The sequence below is a fragment of the Macrotis lagotis genome, chromosome 1 (genome assembly GCF_037893015.1).
Source record: "Macrotis lagotis isolate mMagLag1 chromosome 1, bilby.v1.9.chrom.fasta, whole genome shotgun sequence".
NCBI lineage: Eukaryota > Metazoa > Chordata > Mammalia > Peramelemorphia > Peramelidae > Macrotis > Macrotis lagotis.
Genome location: NC_133658.1, coordinates 634,485,336 through 634,508,563, shown reverse-complemented (window position 1 = coordinate 634,508,563; position 23,228 = coordinate 634,485,336). Strand labels below are relative to the sequence as shown.

Here is a 23,228-nt window from a genome sequence, read left to right as displayed (position 1 = left end):
TCAGAACAACTCATCATCCTGAGTTCAAATCTAGTCTCAGACACTTAGCAGCTGTGTGACCCTGAGCAAGTCACTTAACCCTGTTTATCTTGGTTCCTCATTTGTAAAATAAGTTGAAGAAGGGAATAGCAAATGATTCTAGAAGCTTTAACAAGAAAACTCTAAATAGAGTAACCAAGTCAGATAGGATTGAAAACAAGGGAACAACATCATTTAAACTTCATAAATGATACTGGTATATGGTTCTGGAAGGGTATATGTGAGTTAAAAGACATAGAAGTTATAAAAGAGATGGTGTGGATTGACTATAAACTAAGAATAAAGACTCATGTGAAGAAATTCTGTAGTAACTGGAGGGAAGAAGCATAGTGGAGAGTATTTAGATGATGATAAACAGAAGTAAAAACAAAAGTGATATTACTGAAGGCATACACTAGAGTCTATTACTTTTTCTGCTCTAAAATTTTACAGATGAAGAAGCTAAGGCAAAAAGGGTTAAGAGCATTTTCCTGACTCCAGGCCCAGGACTCTATCCAAGGTACCACCCAGTTTCCCTCAACAACAACAAAACAAAACAAAAGTGCAAGGCAAAACATCACAAAAATGATGTGGTTGAAGAAGCTAAAGGGAAAAAAATGGAAAAGTTAAATGAAAAGTTTTATAAATATATAATGATTCTGAGATAGAAGCAGGATATTTTCCTTTGTTTTTATTTTTATTTTTTTAAACATCTTACAAAAAGTTTATTTTCAAAAAGTTAAAGAATATACAATGACTAGTTTTATGTATCAAAAGAAAAAAAGAGGCTCTTGGGAATGTAAAGGACAAGTGGAGATCCAGGGCACAGATGGTGCTTCCTTCTTTAAACTCGTTCGAAGGCTTCTAACATAATGAGACTGTTTCCTCAGATTACCACCATTCCAATATTGTTCTGTTGCCCACCTGGTGCCATCTCTACACATTCATCAATCACAAGATTCATAAATGGATCAAACCCCCGCAATATACCTTGGACATGCCTTCCACCATTTAATTTCAATGATAGCTTCTTGTCCATAAACTTTTTTAGCTCGGGCAGTGCACTTTAACTCATTTTGTCTCAGGTGCAGCCCTTCGCCTCCTCCCAGTGCATGCCATGGCTCCTTCCTTTTTTTTTATTATGAAGGTGAACATTAAATAAAATTAGTATTTCCACATGGAGAGCATATAATAAGAATTGTCCATGAAACCATGCATCTCAATCTTAAATAACTTACTTTTCATTTTAGTATATAATAAATTCAATCTTACTTTCAAAACTGTCCTACTCATTTATTTTCTTGGATTTCCCTTCTGTTTCTGAACATTTAATAATATTTTTAGTGATAATTTGCTAATACTCATAGCTTCTTCTACACCTCCTCATCAGTTTAAAAAAAAAAACCCTTGTAACAAAAATACATGGTCAAGCCAAGAATTCAAGCAATTTCCTTACCTGAAAATGAGTTTCTCCTTCTTCACCTTGGTCATCAGGAATTGTTATTAACCATTCAATTTTTGAAATGTCTTAAGTTTTTCAAAGTTGTTTATCTTTGTAGTATTGCTATTACTGTAAAATAGTTTTCCTGGTTCTACTCACCTCACTCCATACAAATCTTCTAAATTTTCTAAAACCATTTTTTCCATCAATTTATACAATGCTATAAAACTCCATTACTGTACATTCATCCATTATAATTGTTCAGTCATTTCTCAATTGATAGGCCTAGTTATGGCATTGCTGAGTCAAATAGTAGGCACAGTTTAGTGACTTTTGGAGTAGTTCTAAATTACTTTCCATACAGAGTAAAACTCAATGCACAACTTCACCAATAGTGCATTAGTGTGCCTATCTCATAATCCTTTCAAAAAGTAGGGTTTTTTTTCCCTTTTTTGGGATACATGATCTGGCATGAGGTAGAAATTCAAAGTTGCTTTAAGTTTCATTTCTCTCAGTAGTTATTTAGAGCATTTTTTCACATGGCTGTTGACAACTTGAATTTCTTTGAAAACTATCTGTTCATAGCCTTTGAATATTTGTTTATTGGGGAATGGTTCTTTTTCTGCATTCACATCAATCCTTATATAATTTGGACATGGCATTTATTAAAGAAATCTGCTGCAAGGATTTTTCCTCTCAGTTAATTATTCCTCTTCTAATTTTAATCAAATTGATTTTATTTGTGTAAAACCCTTTTCAATCTCATGTAATCAACATTTTCAAATTTTAATCAAAATTTTTTCCTTTATATCATTTAATTAGTCATGAATTCTTATGCAATCTATACTTATAAAAGATATTTCTTTCCTTTCTCTAATTTTTTATGAAGATACTCCCAAATCTAAATTATCTTTTGAGTTTATCTTGTTATATTATATAAAATGTTGGTTTAAACTTCATTTTTCAATGGACAATATTCCTGGTTGTTTTGTTTGAATAGTTAATTCTTAATCTCAGGAGTTAAAGTTTCAAGGTTTTACAAACACTATTCTACTAAATTAATTTGCTTGTGTAAATAATTTGTACAATTGGGGTTAGATTTGAACTGAAGATGAGTCATCCTAACTCCAGGCCCAGCCCTCTATCCAATGTACCATGCAGCATCCTCAACAACAACAAAAACAAAAGTGATGTTGCTGAAGGTATATCCTAGAGACTATAGGGAAAGAAGGAGAAATTAAATGAAGAGTTTCATAAGTTTCTGAAAATGTATAGGTAATTTGTATACTTTATAAATAATCTGTACAACTGATAAACTTTTCTGTTTTTAAACAGTGGTAAATAGTTTTAATAATTTCTGCTTAGTAATGATTGCTGTTTGGTTTGAGATCTGGCACTTCTAGACCTCCTTCTTTTCCATTTCCCCCCCCCATTATTTTGTGGAAATTATTGTTCTTCTTCTTATTGTTATTGGTTTTTTCTAACTCTATAAATTAATCTTTTGGTACCTTCATTGTTATAAAATTAATTAATTAATTAAAGTAATTTATTTTAATTACACTATCACAGCTTACCCATGAGCAATGAAAAAATCAGTGATTATTTAGATCTAAACTTATTTGTATAAACATTGTTTTGTAATTGTATTTCTATAGTTACAATGTATGTGTCATAGTAGGTAAACTCCTAAATACTTTATATAGTTTGTAGTTATTTTTGAATGGGACTTCTTCTATCTCCACCTTCTCCACCTGTTTTATCTATGAATGATGAATACTAGAGCAACTGACAAGTAATTCCAGCTGAACCTAAAAAATTCTTCCAAGCTAAGAACCACAGATATCACCCAGATGTTTGTAAGTCTAGCACAGTACAGTTACAATCAGTCTGGCTGGGGAAGCATCTGTTCATCACAGAAGCTATGTTCATCAAGGGACTTTGTGGACAGTTCCTGAGAGAGAGAAAGAGGACACCAGAGTTTATGATTTCAGAAATTTTAAACATATGTGTATCTTCTTGCTAGATTTCTGGGTGTGTCCTACTCTCCCCCATATATATTGAGTTCTTATTTTGGAAAATTGTTACCCAGGTGAATGTAAAGACTTGATCTATCTAGTATCCTGGCCTTTGTTTTAAAAGGTGAAACTGTGGTGCTATTCTTATGGATATCACTTTTATTGTTAAATAAATGGTTATGTTTAAGATCCAGTGCATAAAGAGAAATCACACCAATAAAGATTCAAGTGGACTAGGAGTAAATAGCTAGGGTGATAAACCAAATGAGTGTAAGGGGCCATGATAGAGGCATGTGACATTGATATTACAGTAGCATAAACCTTCAAAAATGTAGATGAAGTGACTAGGGGAATTGCTATTCTGGACTTGATTCTGATTAGGAATCAAGGAGGAAATGATTGCTGAAATTAAAAACAAGAGGAATCTGGGGAACAAGTAACCTCTATATCAGAGAAAGGTATAATCTAACATGCATTATTGATTGGGGAGAGTTTTGATATCAAAGGATTCAGAGAAATGTTTAGTGGAATAGAATGGCCTAAAGTTTTGAAGGGGAAGATGGAAGACTGAGGGAGAAGTTTGATATTAATAGAAATTATTCTGAGAGGAAGAAAAAAAAGTTAGCTAATGAGATCAATGTGGATGCACAAGAATCTCATCAACAGTACTGATTTTAAAGATATTTATATAGATAGAAGCAAAGCCTAATAACTAATGAAGGATAAAAGCATCATTGTCTTGTAAGAATTTTTAAGAATTCTAAATTTGGGGGACAATTTATTGTTGGTGGACTTGACTAATCCAACCATTCTGGAAAACAATTTGGAGCTATACCCAAAGGGTTATAAAACTTTGCATATCCTTTGACCCAGAAATACCATTCCCCAAAAGGGGGGAAAGGGACCTATGTGTATGAAAATATTTATAACAGCTATGTTTGAGGTGGTGAAGAATTAGAAATCGAGGGAATGCTCAATTATGGAATGGCTGAACAAGTTGTGATATATGATTGTAATGGAATATTACTATACTGTAAGAAATGATGAGCAGATTGATTTTAGAAAAACCTAAAAAGACTTATATGAACTGATGGAAAATGAATTGAGCAGAATCAGGAGAGCATAGTAATAGTAATACAGTATGATGATCAACTGTGAATGACTTAGCTATTCTCAGTAATACCATGATCCAAGACAATTCCAAAGGACTCATGAAAATGCTCCCCACCTCCAAAGAAAGAACAGCTGGAGTCTGAATGTAGATTGGAGCACGCTATTTTTTTTGGCCACATAGCTAGGTAATTATTAAGTGTCTGAGACTGGATTTGAACTCAGGTACTCCTGACTCCAGGGCTGGTGCTTTATCCACTGCACCACCTAGCCACCCCCAGGTCTGTGTCTTCTTTCATAGCATCACTAATATGTGTTATAGGATTAAACATGTATAACCTATATAAAAGTTCCTACTGTCTCAGGGAGGGGGGGTAGATAAGAATGAGAGAGAGAAAATATGGAACTCAAAAAAATTTTTAAATGAATTTTTAAAATTGTCTTTACATGTAATTGGAGGGAATAAAATATTTTTGAAATGAATACTAAATTTTGGAATGATCTAAAGCTGCCAATCAATAATACATTCAACAACAAAATCTTTTATTCGGCAATTTCATGGACAAAAATGAAGTATCAATTCTTTTTTTCATAACCTGATTGATACAAAAATATGTTTAGCATAGTTATATATCTATAACTTATATTAGATTACTCTCTCTGAAGGGGAAGGAGAGAGTAGGGAGATAGAAAAAAATGTGGAACTCTAAACCTTACAAAAAGAAATTATTGAAAACTATCTTTACATGTAGTTGGAAAAATAAATGAATAAATTTTAAAAAGAATGAAGTATCAAAGAAGGAAAATTCCTTTGTTCACTTTTCTCTTCCAAGGAAAATGATTTTTGGACTGGCAAGGATATGCAGAAGGATGATGTATTATTATGTAGTGCTATTTCATAAAGTAAAGAAAAGCAGTTGAGGGAAAAACTGACTTTTTAAAATGCTTGGCAAGATATCCAAGTAAGAAAAGTCATCACAAGGGCATTCAAGAAAGGAGGAATGGAAACAGAATTGAAGGAAAATGGAAGGAGGATTGCAAACAAAATAAAAATGGGAGAGATTTGTTTAAAATATTTAAATAGTTTTCTCCATCAAGTATAGCAGTCACCACACTTGAACCCTAACATTTCAATCTTCAAGATACTTATAGAAAATGAAGAAATATTAGTTAAGAGGACAAAGATGGAAAATGCAGTTGGATAAAATACATATATAGAAGAGATCTAATGGAAGTGACACAATTTATAGAAGATTGAGAAACCAATATACTAGATATGTGAAAGAAAGAAAGATACCAAAGCAGAGGGAAGAGGGAGAGAAGGGAGAGGAGGAGTGGAGGGAGGGGGAGAGAAGAGCTCAGATCTTATTAATTGGGGGGGGGGAGGGGGAGAGAGACTCAGAAAACATTGTTAACTGCCCACCTATATGACTAAGTTTCTCATTTATACAAAGTCTTTAAGAGAACTATCTATTCATAAATCATGGCATCTTTAAGAAAATAAATATGCAGATTTTTCATAAGTAATAATCAATAATTGAAAACATCTTTCTCATCCCACAATTTATGGAAAGATGTAAAGATTCAAAGATTCCAGGGCGGCTAGGTGGCACAATGGATAGAGCACCGGCCCTGGAGTCAGGAGAACCTGAGTTCAAATCCAGCCTCAAACACTTAATTACCTAGCTGTGTGGTCTTGGGCAAGTCACTTAACCCCATTGCCTTGCAAAAAAAAATTTAAAAAAAAGATTCAAATATTCCATTTGACTTATTGTTTCCTGATCGTGAAAAAAAATTGACAGAAGTAGAACAAAATGCTGTTTTTTTAGAGGTTCTTTATAGCAAGGTATCTTCAATCCACGTGTAATGGGGATCTGAAGCTTAAACAGAGATCCTAGGCTATTATTTCTCCATGTGAAGATGATGAGGATCTACACCTGGGATTGTCTTGAATGACCACAGAGGGGAAGCTAGGTGGCCCAGTGAATAGAGCATCAGCTCTGGAGTTTGGAAGACCTGAGTTCAAATTTGACCTCAGACACATGATACTTACTAGCTGGGTGACTTGGGCAAGTCATTTAATCCCATTGCCAAATAAAATAAAATAAAATAAAGACCATGGAACATCTTTCAAACATAGTTCTGTTTGGCCAGTCACAGGTTGAAGAAGAGATTTGTCGATTGCTTGCAAAAGCATTCCAAAAGACCTGTTAGCTTCAGCTTCCTCTTCTTGGGCTTCATTTGGTAATTCCTTAGTTCATTAAATTCAGTGAGAGATCATTCTGTATGGGAAGAAGGCTTGTAAGGCTCGATTTCAACTCCCCAGCCCTTTTAAAGGGGCTTACTTGGGTTCGTGATCTTTTTCCTTTATGTCCTTCTAAATCCAAGTCAGAGGAGACTAGGATGAGGATTCATCTGGGAATTTAGCTTTAAGAATATTTCATCTGCCTCTAGTAGACTGAGGTAGGATGGGGGCAGTATGTTCTCCTTAAGTAATGGAGAAAAATGGAAGTTCAGCCTATATCTTTGAATTCAATGTCCTTTTGTAAAAGCCATCCAATAGTAAGCTATTAAGTACAACTGGGGCACTAGGGACTAGGACCTAATGAGAGTGCAGAGGGACAAATTGTGTATGTAGGGGAAGGAGCTTGAGCCTATAGAATTAGAGGAGAAAGAACTCCCTCTAGTGCGCTAAACAAAGGAGGGTGAAGGTGAGGAAGCCTCAGTGTCAGCAGGGAGGGCGACGCAACACTCTTTACACATATATAATATCATTCAGGATTGCTTGGAAGATATAACTACAGAAAAAGCCATTTTTAAGTGACTCTCCAATAATAAGCATCAGTTGAAGCACAATGCAGGGAGTTGACGCTTTACCAAAGCTATTCCCCATTGTGATTCAGTAGATCTTCCCTCAGGTGGAGGAGATATTTGCTGTGAATGGTGAGGTCCTCTGGATGCTCCTGTGTGAGGATGGCCTCATGATGATTGTCTCAAGCCCCAGCACTTTGCAGAGCTTCTTGGAAGGGATATACAATACAAAGAAGTCTGGACCATCTATCCACATAAGAAAGCAGAAGAATGTCCAATTCTCAGATTTCAACATACATTCCAATGAACACCTACTGAATTTGTCCAACATTATGTACATTTGGTAAAGATGGACAATAAACCGAGTCCAGAGTTGAAAGGGAGGAGAAGAAGGGGCTAGTTTGCTTTGGGAAAATGACAAAGTTCTTTCCTGGCCCCCAATGTTCCATGATATCAAAGATTCATTTTTTTCTATTCTAACATTTTAATAGTAACAGCTAGCACTTATATAGTGCTTTGAGGTTTGAATAGTGCTTTATCTCATTTGATCACCATAAAAATTTGTAGTTTGTGTTATTACTATATTCAGGTGAAGGTGAGGAAGGTGAAGCCAATTAAAAGTCAAATCCATTGTATCTGAGAAAGAACTTGAACCTGGGACTTCATAACTCCAAGTACCCCCATCCAGTTCACCATATGATCTAGCTGCCTATATAAATATATGGCTAGCAGGAAATCAATTAAAAGCATTTATTAGATGCCTCCTATTTGACAGGCACTGTGCTGAGTCCTAGAGACACAAAGAAAGATACTAGTACTGACTTCAAGAAGTTCATAGTCTAATGGAGGAAAGAACATGTAAATAATTCTACAAACAAGATATGTATGTGTTAATCTAGAAATATCAAAAAAGAACTAGCATAAAGGAGGAAATGTGAAATGCCCACATTTAGAGAATTCACCCCAAATGTTCACAAGACCTATTTGTGCCCAACCTGTGGTAGAGCATGTTGAGTTCATATTGTTTTGATCAGTCATAATAAGACACAGTTATGTTATTTTGACCCTCTTCTTGAACAAAGGACTGTAACCAACCAACCAGTATAAAAGAGGAATCAGAAAAGGTTTCTTAAAGAAATTGGGAAAGTTGTCTTATGTAGTAGGTAATTTTGCTATCTTTTATATTTTATTTTTTCCTCAAGTATATGATTTTTCTCTCAACACATTCAATTTTGATCAGTATATAGCTGGGAACATTGTAAAGATTATCTGACTGCCTTCTGTGGGGGAGGGGTGAAGGGAGGGAAGGGAGATTGGGGGGAAATTGTAAAATTCAAAATATTACAAAAAGGTATAGGTAGAAACTACTATTGTATATAATTGGAAAACAAATAAAGTATGTATATTTCTTAAAAAGAATTTGTGAGTTCAGGGGCAGTTAGGTGATGGGCCCAGGAGTTCAAATCTGGCCTCAGACACTTAATAATAATTTAGTTGTGTAACCTTGGACAAGTCACTAAACCCTATTGCCTTGAGAAAGAAAGAAAGAAAGAAAGAAAGAAAGAAAGAAAGAAAGAAAGAAAGAAAGAAAGAAAGAAAGAAGGAAGGAAGGAAGGAAGGAAGGAAGGAAGGAAAGAAAGAAAGAAAGAAAGAAAGAAAGAAAGAAAGAAAGAAAGAAAGAAAGAAAGAAAGAAAGAAAAGAAAAGAAAAGAAAAGAAAAGAAAAGAAAAGAAAAGAAAAGAAAAGAAAAGAAAAGAAAGAATTGTTAAAGAAAGAAAGAAATTGGGATTTCATCTGGGGTTCAAAGGAAGCCAAGAAGCGGGGATGAGGAGGGAGAATAGTCCAAGCATGGGGTACAGCCAATGAAAATATTCAACAACAACTTGGCTGAATTTTCTCATTCCAGGAAGAGCAGAGACCAGAGTCACTGGGCTTTTGAGTTTGCTAAGTTTGTTGATTGTTCTTCATTCCCCTATGACATCAGGAAGAATGCCATGACTTTTAAGTAAATTGGATTCAATGCAAAGTCATTAGATTCACTCTCTCTCTTCCTCAGTCATCTGGGTCCAGTGACGAGATCTATATGAGGACTGGCGATGACTCTGGATAAAGTAAGAAGCCTTGGACTTTTTGAGTTAAGGTCATTCCTAGGTCTCAGTTTGTCTAAGACAATCACTGATGGAATCTAGGTAAGAAGAAATGAGGCAAGACTCTTTTACTTAGTCAAAAAAAAAAATCTGGAAGGGAAGACCTTCAGGGTTTTTGAACAAAACAGAAACAATTGCTATTTACACTCACACTGAACCATTAGGGTTCAAACAATGACCAAGTGAGGCTTGAATTAGGACCTATTGTAAGACAAACCATGAAAGTGAGAATCAGAGTGATTAGGGTTTTAAGATAGGATATTTTGTGATTTGGTGATCAAAATTTACTTTCTTTTAGGTAGAACACCTAAAGTTAGGATAAGCTATGTGGACGGATGGAAAGGGGTAAAGGAGAAAGGAAGAGGGAGAGAGGGAGAAAGGAAGGAAAGAAGGAAAGAAGGGAGGAAGAAAGGGAGGGAGGAAGGAAGAAAGGAGCTAAGGAGCTTCAAAGTCCAACTGTCCAGTTGGATCCCCAGTGGGGCAGTTCCTATTATTCACAGGTTATTGTTTGTACTTCCTTTTCTTTTTTTTTTCTTTTTGGCTTTTGCAAGGCAATAGAGTTAAGTGACTTGCGCAAGGTCACACAACTAAGTACTAAGTGTCTGAGGCCGGATTTTTTTTTAATTTAAGGCAATGGGGCTAAGTGACTGGCCCAAGGTCACATAAGTGTCTGAGATCAGATTTGAATTCAGGTCCTCCTGACTCCAGGGCCAGTGTTCTATCCACTGTGCCTTTCGTCCACCATCTTCGAAGAAAATCATGACATCAGGGTGACAATGCCATGATTTGCAAGTGAATTGGATTTAAGTGAGGGAGGGTTCTGCAAAGTCACCAATCTCACTCTCTCCTCAAGCCATCTGGGTCCAGGGGCAAGATATAGATCAAAATGACTGACTATGACTCCCATGTTAAGGCTAGAGAGGAGTAAAACAAGACACCCGGAAAGATAGAAGGGGCTGGGCTGTGACGGTTCTGGAATACCAGAGGGTTTTATATTTGACCTGGAAGTCATTTAGGAGTCATTGGAATATAATGACTAAATTATAGGTGTGAGAAGGGAATGATATGGTCTGATCTACACTTTAGAATGATTATGTTGACATTTGAATGAAGATGGTCTAGGATAGGGAAAGAAATGAGTTATAGACTAACTAGTAGGCTACTACAGTAGCCCAGTTATGAGTCAATGAGGACCAGAGTGCTAACAGTGACAGAGGAGAGAAGGGGCTATATCAGAAAGATATATTACAATATATCAATAGTTTTGAATTTGTGAGCTGAGAGAATCTAAGTAATTAAGGATGGCTCCTAATTTTCAAGCCTGGATGACTGGGAGAATGATAGTACCCTTAATAGTAAAAGGATAGTAACAGCAGAAAGATGAGGGAGAACGATAACAAGGTAAGATCTAGATATGTTGACTTGGAGATGTCTGCAGTTTAGAAAGACTAATTTGACATCTGGGTGAGGATGGACTGGGATGAGGAAAGACCTGAAGCATGGAGCCTAACTACTGGATTACTACAGTAGCTCAGGTATCCAACAGCTAGTTGAAGATGTGAGCTGGGAAATTAGGGCAAGAAGAGTAGATCTGAGAATCATTAGCATAGAGATAATAATAATAGAATTTATAAGAACTGATGAGATCACCATGACAAATGGTCTAGAGAAGGAAGTGAAGAAAGCTCAGGACATAGGGCTGGGGAACATGCACTTTTAGTAAACATGATGTGGATGAAGACCTAGAAAAGAGAATGAGAATAGTAATCACTTAGGAAACTTTAGAAAGAAGGGGGCATTAAGAAGAATAGTATTGTTGGCAGTATCAAAATGTTAAGAAAGATCAGGAAGGATGAGGATTTTTAAATTTGGGAACCAAGAATTTATTGGTAATTTTGAAGAGAGTAATTTGAACTGAATGATGAGGTCAAAACATAGTCTATAAAGAATTAAGAAGAGCATGAAAGATAAGGAAGTAGAGGTATCAATTATAAACTACCAATATAAAGGAGCAGAGAGATTTGAATTAAATACTACAAAAGGAAAGCCAAAGAAGTAGAATGTCATTGTCTCCAAAAACCTAAAGCTAAGTGGACCACAACAGACAATGGAGACATGCATTTGAGTTTATATGCTCTGTAACATATACCAATAAAAATCTCCAAAGGAAAATAGTTGTAAAGGATGTCATCAAGGAAATGAATGATTGGATGAGAAAGTGGGTCATCATTTAGTAGTATAATGAATGACAAATGGGAAATAAAAAACTCTATTAGTTTCTCTGAATGTCCACAGAAAGTGAGGAAGACCTCTAAAATGCTGAATAGACCCTCCAAGACAACATTTTTTTGGGGGGGAAACATGAATAAAAATCACATAGGATTCAAATTCAAATAGTCTATATTGTATTAAAACTAATTGTTACTTGAATGTTTGGTAGAATTCACTTGTGAATTCATCTCACCCCAGAGATTTTATCTTAGAGAATTCACTGATGGCTAGTTCAATTTCTTTTTCTGAGATGGGGCTATTTAAGTATTTAATTTCCTCTTCTTTTAACCCGGGCAGCTTATATTTTTTGTAAATATTCATTTATTTCACTGAAATAGCCAAATTTATTGGCATAAAATTGAGCAAAATAGCTCTGAATTATTACTTTAATTTTCTCCTCACTGGTGGTGAATTCACCTTATTCATTTTTGAAACTGGTAATTTGGTTTTCTTCTTTTTTAAATCAAATTAACTAAAAGTTTATCTATTTTATTGGATTTTTTCCTAAAATCAACTCTTTAATTTATTTATTACTCTAATTGTTTTCTTACTTTTGATTCTTATTAATTTCATCTTTGAATTTCAGAATTCCTAACTTGGCAGAATTCAAATTCAATAAACATTTATTTATTTAGGGTTTTTTTTTTTTGGCAAGGCAAACAGGGTTAAGTGACTTGCCCAAGGCCACACAGCTAGGTAATTACTAAGTGTCTGAGAGCAGATTTGAACCCAGGTACTCCTGACTCCAAGGCCAGTGCTTTATCTACTATGGCAACTAACCACCCCTATTTATTAAATACTTATTGTGTGACAGGCACTATGCTAAGTGCAAGGAATATAAAAAGAAAACCTGCCCTCAAGAAATTCATAATTTCACAGGGGGAAACTACACACAAAGGAAGATTAAAAGGGGGGAGGAGCATCAGGGGGTTCCTGGCACATTTAGTGGAGTGGAAGCTAAGCAGACTTAGTATTGTAGACTTACAGAAAGGTTGCCAGCCCTTTATAAAGGAAGGCATTAAGAGGAATTTAGTGCTCCACCCTCAAACCCTTCATTCAGAAAAGACAAACAACTGAACATGAATTGAGAAGGTATATACTATTCCACTTTGAATCACCCTTCTTGGATATAAGATTTCAAGTGATCAGTTTATCCTTGGACAGATATGGGAATTGAGAATTCTGTTCTGTAGAACAGAGAGTCAAGCTGGACAATTGTTGGAAAAATGAAGTTACCAGCAAGGTTGTGAGTTACCAGGAAGGATGGTTAGGCAAGGATGAATTGTGATCTTCATCAATGAAAAAGGCTTATAGTGTAGGAAAAGTAAATTGATATATTTCTCCCTCAACCCTTTCTTCAGTGAACAGTTGTAAAAAAAAAAGTAATTTTTCTCATTCTAATAATGATAACTAAGCATTCCAACATCTATAGTTTTTAATTATTTATTATTTTAACTTAGAATCATAGAAATCTTAATGCTAGAAGGAATTTGAGATGTCTTCTCTGACCCATACCTGAGCAATAATTCTATCTCTAACATTATAATAGGATATTACCCTTCTATAATACTTTTAATATTGACAGAACTCTTGCTTTACAATAATCCTACATGACAGATAGTGCAAAGTTATTATACCCATTTTGCAGAAAGAAACAGAAACTCAGAGAAGCAAATGACTTGCTTAAGATCTTCTATTTCATAACAGTCCATTTGTGGTGTCCCCTTTACCAACTCCACAATCTTTTTCCTCAATATGGTCAGGTAAGTTAGAGATAGTAAAGAAAATGGGTTGATTTTGAACTATTTTCTGATAGAAAACTCACTTTATACTTTCCCTTGCTGTATTTGTGCAAATTTTGGATGAAGGAGTTTTCTTTGAAATTCCCATACCTGAGTTGTATTATTCAGAAAAGGGGCTTTTAATTAGGGCAGTGGTTCCCAACCTGAGGAACGTGGGCCCCGTGGTAAGTGTGAATAGATTTCAGGAGGCCCATAACTTGGATGACCAAAAAAAAAAAAAAATACATCTTTCTTTTTTTTAACTGACTTCTAACTGGAATCTGTTCAATAACTGGAATTTTGTTCAATTATGAATTTTTAAAAAATGGTACTCTGAGAAAGAATCATAGGCTTCTTCAGTCTGCTAAAGAGGTTCATGACATGAAGTTAAGAACCTCTGAGATAGAAGGTCATTGTGGATTTGAATGATAGCCATCACACTTATAGCTTAGGTTATATGAGTGTGTGTATATGTGTATGTGTGTTTTACATGTAAGTTACTGGACTATGATTTTATTGGTTTAAGGAATTTCTCATAAGGAAACTCATTTCACCTATACAGATCAACACCTGCTCTGCAAGTATTAACTTTTTAAAGAATTAGAAGTGGGGCACTAAGAAATTTAATGGCTTGCCTAGGTTGGCACAGAGCCATTATTTGTCAGAGACAGGATTTGAATGTAGGCTTTCCTTTTCTTGGGACTAGCTTTCTCTCTATTTCTCCAGGCTCAAGTTATAAATACCTTAAAGAGTTCTTTTTAACATCTTTACTAATCACAGCAAAGCAAATTTATTTCTTGTTTTACAGTATTCCTTCTCTCCCACTCCTCCAAATCATTTCCTTAGACAGGCTCAATAAAATTTTTGATATGGAAGACCAAATAGGACTTAACTAAGGATCTGTATTTGTCAACATATTGTAACAGTGCTCAAATGTTAATCAAAAGTACCTTAGACAGCATGTAACAAAATAATCACAAAAGCTGGCAAGATCCTGTAATACAATTTTCCTAAAATAAAATGAACAGAACCTTTTTTTTCCTTTGTTAATATCTTACTCTGGTCACCTATATCCCTTTCATTATTATTTTTCTTTTTGTGTATGTGTGTTCTTTTCCTCACTTGAACTCCTTATCTCTCTAATCCCTTATCCTTAATGTTCTTGTTTTATCTTTCACTCCGCCATTTTCTTCCCTGATTTCTAAGTCTATCTCCCTCCTCAAGCAAGACTCCCCAGGCTTCGCTTGCCCTCTGATCCTACCTTCTCTGCCCAGGATTCTTCCCCCCACCCCTCCCCACCATCTCTTTCATTTTCCTCACAGCTATCTGAGCAAAACAATACTGGAAGCCGGGCTGGCACACTGACAAAAAAAAAGAGAGAGAGAGAGAGAAGAACAGTTGGAAAGAAAAGTTTGCTCATAAAGAAGGAGAGAAGCATCTTAAAAATATCTGTGGGAAGGTGTTTGCCAAATCATCTGCTTCTTCAGATGTGGAACTTACAACAATATGGTTTCAACTTCTGTGGAGGAGGGCTCCGATGAAGCACCTTCAGATTGTGAGATGACTGAGTCGAGATAGGTGGGATTCTCGGGTAGATTATAGTCCCCAGAAACTCAGCCCTGAATAGAATTCAAGATTTCTTTCTCCCCCCACCCCCAATTCCTTCTCCTTACCTCTTTTCTGTTGCCGGAATTCAAAGAGCCACATTCTGCCCTTAGACATGAGTCATGATTCCCACTGAAATCAAGGACGTTCATATGTATGTATTCAAAGGAAGTATTGGACCTTAGGGATCTGCGTAAGTATCAAGAGTCAAATTGTTTATTTGCTCAAACCTTTATAAATGAACTACAAGGAATGCTGCACCTGAGCACTTTATAATCATTAAACTATAAATATACAATAGAATTTAAATTCCAACAGAGGGCATATAAAACTATAACACTGTATCTTATCCTATGCCCTTGGTTCTAAAGCAAAGCACTATGGGTATAGATGCAATAGTAAATTTCTGAGGGGTCAGCCCTGCAGGGGAAAAAACTCGCCTATCCTTTCTAGGGAATTTAACAGGAACTGAAACACAGGAACAATTCAATGGATTTTTAAAGTGTCCCCTGTAAATTTCATGAGCTGTCTCCACCAGTTTTACTTTGTTTTGCTTTTTTTTCAACTTTTCTCTTCATAGTTGAAGGTACAAGGTTGTCCTGTGGCTTGTGGTCAAAATTGTTAAGTAAGTCACCAAAGGAAACTTCTTCCTTTGGGCCCCTGCCCTGGTGGTACCCACTATTCCACCGTTCCTCATTTAGGACTTTGAGTTCAACTTGGTATCACTCACATTTTAAAGAGAATTGAGTTTTAATCCTTGCAGGTTATTTATATTTTAAGCCTTACTCGATAGCTAATTCGTGGTATCATTCAAAAAATAAAACCCCAATTTAACATACATAAAAAAAACAACAAATATACTATGTGCAGGCAACAAGGGATTTTTTGGGGGGGGGGGGTGGAGAAAGTTCCTGACCTCAGAAAACTTACATTCTTTAAGAGGAAAAAATTATTGACAATAATACAAAAATAACACCTTCAGGATTAACAGCAGTAAACATCAAACTTCTGCTATATTAATAATATAAAGGACCATGGTCCTTGCTTGCCTTAGTCCTCTGAGACTATGCTAATCATTCCAAAGTCCCCTGGGCTAGCCATCTACAATATAAAGGTATGGCTCAAAGGCTTTGACACCTTGACTGAGAGGAGAAGCTGATAACTCTGGGTTAGAGAGCTGGCAGCAATTGCAGTGCTGGTCAAGACAAGTTAAGTTTCTGGGAGACTGAAAAGAACATTGGTGGAGGCATGGGAAGGAATTGAAGGTGCCTTTGCCCTAAACAATGAGCTGGAAGTGGGACTAAAACATTCCTGCTTTCCCCAATCGACAAATGATCAAAGAATATGCTAAGGCAATTTACAGATGAGGAAATTGAAGCAATCCATAGTCATATGAAAAAATGTTCTAAATCACTAATTATTAGAGAAATGCAAATTAAAGCATCTCTGAGGTACCACCTCACACCTCTCAGACTGGCCAGTATGACCAGAAAGGACAATGATCAATGTTGGAAGGGATATGGGAAATCTGGGACACTAACTAATAAATTATTGATGGAGCTGTGAATTCATTTAACCTTTCAGGAGAGGCATTTGGAATTATGCCCAAACAGCAACAAAAATGTGCATACCCTTTGATCCAGCAATACCACTACTGGGTCTATACCCTGAAGAGATCAAGAAAAAGGGTAAAAACATCACTTGTGCAAAAATATTCATAGCAGTTCTGTTTGTGATGACAAAGAATTGGAAATTGGGAGAATATCCATCAATTGAGGAATGGCTTAATAAACTGTGGTATATGTATGTGATGGAATACTATTGTTCTACTAGAAACCAGGAGGGATGGGAATTCAGGGAAGCCTGGAAGGATTTGCATGAACTGATGCAGAGCGAGAAGAGCAGAACTAGAACTTGTACACCCTATCAGCAACATGGGGGTGAGGATCAATCTTAATGAACCTGTTCATTCCATCAGTGCAACAATTGGGCACAATTTTGGGATATATGCAATGAAGAATACCATCTGTATCCAGAAAAATAATTGTGGAGTTTAAACAAAGACCAAAGACTATTACCTTTAATTTTAAAAAAAGCTGTTATCTTATATAATTTTGCTATCTCTTACACTTTATTTTTCTTCCTTAAAGTTATGATTTCTTTCCTATCACATTCAGCTTATATTGATGTAGACCATGGAAACAATGTAAAGACTAACAGATTGCCTTCTGTGGGGATAGGGGGGAGGGAAGTGAGATTAGGGGGAAAAAAATCATAAAATTAAAAATAAATAAATATTTGCTTGTGGGGAACCACAAAAAAATATTCCTGCTGCTGGGGTATTCTGGAAATTGAATGCTAGAGTACAAAGAAACAATACCATGGAAAATCTTTTGTATGGTACAGAATGTACAAAAAAGAAAGAAGAAAAACTTTTTAAAATGTATTTGCTTGTATAAAATCAAGGATAATTATGATCATTTATTCTTAATCATCAAGCAACAAAATTATTATCTAGAATAGATAATGATATGAGTTAGGTTAACTTTGTTGTGAGTTATACTTGATTACAACAGTAAACTCTTTACACAAGTAGTATAATTGTCTGCTCAAGCCTTTAAAAACGGAGAGGGAGCATTTTAGTGTAGTAAAATGAGATGAGAGACTATTCTACTTTTTAACAGAGACTAAAATCATCTCACTATCTTCTGGTAGTTAGACAGGATAAACCATCCTAGTCTCTAATTAAAATGATACATAAACCAGACCACTTCCTTTCTCTCTTTCTCTTAAGTACTGGTTGTAAAATTTGACCCTAAAGAAAAAAAAAATCTCTTAAAGGCTTTCCAACCATTTTCATTGTTTGACATGCTTGTAAATTTCCAAATTTGTTAATATATGGTTAAATTCATACGTTTATTGAGTGCCTGTTATATGCTTATCATGCTTTAGAAAGGGAATTAGCACATGACCACTGACAGAAAAAAAATGATGTAGAGATCAGATGGGGAGGGGAGGGAATTATGCTGACAGAAAGGGCAAGAACAGAGTAATAATGGTGGAGAAGAAAAAACTTTTAGCTAGGAGTTGAAATAAAAAGACCTGTCTCAGTCTTTAATTATTTATGTAAATTTAGATTAGTAAAAACTTTTTGTGAATCTCAGACTGAGTTTATAGATGTAGAATTGCCAAGTTAAGACAATTATGCTGATTCTCAGGTAGTACATATGGGCTCTGGGTTCACTCTCAAACCCAACTTGTAGGTTGGGTCCCCAGAACAAGTGTTATTGTTTCCTTCCTTATTCCAGGGGTAACCCTAGGTTAAAAGACGTTAAGATGTTTTTATTCTTTAGTTCTATTGTTCATGAGAACTCATCTGGTAATCTTTCTCCCCACTCCCATATCAATGCCAATTAATATTTCCCTAATATGATCTAATTAGTGATTACTACCTCAATATCATTTTAAGTAGTTGATTTCTCTTCAATATGAAATAACCAATAAATATCAGTTTTCTTTCACAAAGAATATTTCTTGAGAAAATGTAGCAAGAATAAAAGTATAAAAAGTATAAAAACCCAAACCTGGAGCCCTGAAACCTTGGTTCCTGGAAAGAGTGAGTTCAAACTTAAAATCATTAGTAACAAGTAAATTTCTGGGTGTGGCATAGCTGATGAATGAATGACTTTCCTGTTTGCAGGACATGGCTTCTCATCTCCTGAGTTGATTCACTGCTGGGCCATATAAAACAGGCCAGTCATTCCAGCTGGCTCATCTATAGAATTTGGGCTCTGATTAGCTTCAGACTCTGTTAAGGATTTCAGTGACTCTTTTAACCTTTAGAAGCTCACAAAGTTGTAATTGCTTCCATTTCATTACCAACATTCATTCATCTAAGATAGAAAAAGAATGTACACAACAAATAGAGAAATATATCAGCATTTTGCATTGGGTTCACATGGTGACTGGATGAAGACATAAAGCAGCACTGACACTTCAGCTGTTGCTACCTCTGTCTCTCCACCTGTAGACTTATGGCATTTATCTAAAACAACAAGGAGAGAAAAGAAGAGAAAGAGACAGACAGACAGACAGACAGCTAGACAGAGACAGGAAAAGACAGCACAAATACTTGCAAGTACAAGCTTTCTTCAGTTCAAGCATACTTGTAGGCACACTCAATTCTGGCTCAACAACCAATTCAAAGGTTTTGTTTTGTTTTTCTCTTCCCTGCATAAGCCAAGAGGAAATAGTCTATCTGGGATTAGGAGATAGAATCAATAGTTAGGTGGTACATGAGCATAGCATGTAGTCAGTTTATGTGATCTCAAATACTAGCTGTGTGACCTTGGGCAAGTTCTTTAACTTCTGTGTGTCTCAGTTTCCTCATCTGTAAAATGAGATATTAGTACTCCCCACTCACAAGGTTGTTGTGAGGATCAAATGAGATAATTGTAAAGTGTTTAGTATAATTCTAAAATACATAATAAGAGCTATATAAACATTAGCTATTGTTATTATTACTATTGTAATAGATTGGATGAGATGGAAGGAATAAAAAATGAAAGATCATCTTCATAAATACATGAAAGAGCAAGTGAAGGGTAATACTACAGAGAGAAATAATGAAATCAAAGGGAGAAACCAGATATAGAAATAAGGAAATGAGCAGCTTTGGACTTCTGAGTTTAAGGTATCTATGGGACACTCAAATGGAGATGTTTTATTCTTTATTTTTGTATCCTTGGTACAAGATATTGTGCTTGATAACACCCATAGGCATTTGATAAATACTCAATTGAGTTCAAAGAGAAGAAGGGGCTAAAGGTATAGATTATATAAGTCATCTGCAGAGAGGAGGTAGCTGAAAGACTATAGATAGAGGATATGTGGGAATATGTGAATGCAAAGAAGCAATTAGATAATGTAGGCTGAATATATAATTATTATTATACAACATTTATATATCACTTTAAGGTACACCAAGCACCTTTTCTGAATCTCACACTTAACCCTGTGAGGTAGGTACCACTGTATAGATAATAAAGTTTTCATTTTACAAATGAAACATATTCAAAGAAATCAAGAGACCATGGAAACAAAGACAATAAGCAACAGAAACAGAACCTAGTTATCCTGAAGATCTCTCTGAAGACAAAGGAAGTGAAAATATCCAACAGGAAGGGGTGGTTGGTGTCCAAAGATGCAGACAGGTCAAAGAGGTTGCAGATTGAAAAAAGGCCATTTAGATTTGTCATCTAAAAGGTCATTGATGATTCTTGCAAGGGAAGTAGTAGAGAATGGAAGGGGACTAAGCTTAATTTCAAGAGTTAATGAAAATGGGAAAAGAAGTCTAAGAATTGGGTCTATGTAACTTTTTCAAGTAGCTTAAGAGAGAGAAAGATGGAAGATTTCCTGAATTGTACAGAAAGGTTGAGAGAAAGCCTTTTTAGAACTGAAGATGTTTGCAAGCATATCTTCAGGTGCCATTGGAAGTGAGATTGAAAATACTCAAGAATGACAGGATAACTACTAAAATCAAGGCTAGGAAAGAATACAGATTAATTTATGGGGGAGAGGGACATAAGGAAATACATGTTGGATGCCCTCAATGTCCTGAATTAAAATATTTGTTTTGCAGCATATATGCTAACCTATAGGTATATATATATATATATATATATATATATATATATATATATATATATATATATATATATATATATATCCTATAGGTATAGCCACGTGTAGCAAAATAGAGACCTTGACTAGTGTTATGACCTTAGTTAGGTCACAACTCTATTTGCCTGAAGCTGCTCCCTAATATTTGTCTACTAAGCCTTAAATTGGTTGAGATTAGTAGGAAGAGAAAGCATTCTGTGATACAGATATTTTCTGTATGTGCCAAACTATTTGTCTCTTTATTTTCCTAAATTTTTTTCAACAAATTACATATAAATTCATGAACATGTAAACAACTACCATTTGGTGGGACTACCAGGTTACTACCATTTGGCCTACTAAAACACTCAATAGTCTCATAAATTGGAAGAGCAACTTAAAATGAAATTCTAAGACTGATGAAGCAGAACTAGTTATTTTTTAAGAGAAATTTATGATAGTAGCAAATACTGGAAGAAAAAGAATAAATTTATACCAGTAAAGTAACCAAATTGTTCTGTATTGTAGTAAACCTTAAAAAATAATGTTTATGGGTCATATTAGCTACATGCTGGCATACAGAAGAAAAATTATAGTCAAAATTTATATATATAGCAATTGTTTATGTAAATGTTTATTGTAGTTTGGGTAGTGACTCATTTAAGTCTCTGTGACCTTTGATTGATGAGATGGGTTAATGCTCGAAAGTCAGAGTTGCAATAAAAATAAAATGTTAGCTTGAGATTTTTCCAACTCTATCACAGATAGCAAAACCAAAGATATTGTTGGTATTATTAAATTTTATTCATCTATTTCTTTATAGCAGGTTAATATACTTTTTTCCCCTCACAGCACATTAAGCAAGGATTGTGGTAGTGATGTCATTCTTTTAATATGTATCATAGCCTCTGGGCTGAAAGGAATTTTACACACAAGGAAACTGATTACAGAGAATTTAAGTGACTTACCCAGGGTTACACAGCTAATAAGGGTTGGAGGTAGGGATCAAACCCATTTTCCTGGATGTCAAATTCCATGCCTTATCACCTCTGAAAGCTAAGATGAATGGTACATAAGATACATGGTAGGTAGGCAATAATCTTCTCCCCTATAGCTTTCTTTTTTCTCTGTGTATACTTTTGACTAAAATCCTCCTCCTCTGGCACATAGTAGGTACTTAATAAATGCTTACTGACTGATTTTGATGGAGAATTCAAGCTTCTGAAGGTTCTGAAGAGTTGAAAGTTTCTGAAGTTCAAGCTTCTGAAGCTTCTTTAGAATTGAAAAGTCTTTAAAGTACTGGTTCAGCAATAGTTTAGGAGCTCATCATCTGATGACTAACTTAGTTGAATTCCAAAAAGTTCATCACCCTATGGCTATCAGATGGTGGATTTCTTTTTGACCACAAAAAGAAGTTGAAGTCTGCCTCACTAAAGGGAGTTCCCTTAGTGATGAAATCTCACCCGCTTTTGAAATATTGATGTATTTGTAAATATAAACTATGCACAATAGAGAAGGGATTTATTTTAAAACAATTACTTAATGTAACTGTTTGGTATAATTAGTAAATATCTCCCTATAAGTAAATCTATGAAAAGGAGGCTAACAAAGGGACAAAAATCAACCAATCAATAAACATTTATTTAGAATAAATCATCAAACATCCTTTGTGATCCTTAAAGGACTACATGGATGCTAATAACAGGAACAACAAAAACAAGAACAAAAACCCATTATTACCAAGTGCTAAGTACTGTTAGGTACTGAAGATACAAAGGTAAACAAACGTATCCTTGTCTTCATGAAGATTACATTCTTTTTTGGGAAAACATCAGGTAAACAACAGAAACATTCTTTAAATCACTATTGATTAGAGAAATACAATTGAAGCAACTTTTAGATTCAGCTTCACACTTATCAGTGTGGCAAAAATGACAGAAGAGGAAAATGATAAATGCTGGTAGGGCTGTGGGAAAATAAGCCCATTGATGAACTGTGGCTGGAGCTGTGAACTTGTCCAGCATTCTGGACAATTCAATTTGAAACTATGCACAGAGAGAATCATCAGAATGTGAATTATCTTTTCAACCATTCAGAGCACTGGGCCATACACAAAACAAAGTCAAAAAACATGTACAAAAATATTTAGTGTTTTTTGTGTAGTAGACAAAAATCTGAAACTTGCAGGGTGTAGTGCTGGTGAATGGTTAAACAAATTGTGGGATATGATGAATGTAATGGAATATTATTACTATGCCATAAGAAAGAATGAAATGCACAATTTCAAAAGAATCTGGGAGGACCTGTATCAATTGATACAAAGGGAAGTGAACAGAACTAGAACAGTTTTTATAATGATAACATTATA

The 23,228-nt window shown here is 35.2% G+C and overlaps 1 pseudogene; it reads right to left on the bottom strand.

The window, feature by feature from the left end:
• Nucleotides 1-817: 817 nt before the first annotated feature.
• Nucleotides 818-1,070, bottom strand: LOC141522162 (small nuclear ribonucleoprotein G pseudogene; annotated as a pseudogene).
• Between the last annotated feature and the right edge of the window lie 22,158 nt (nt 1,071-23,228).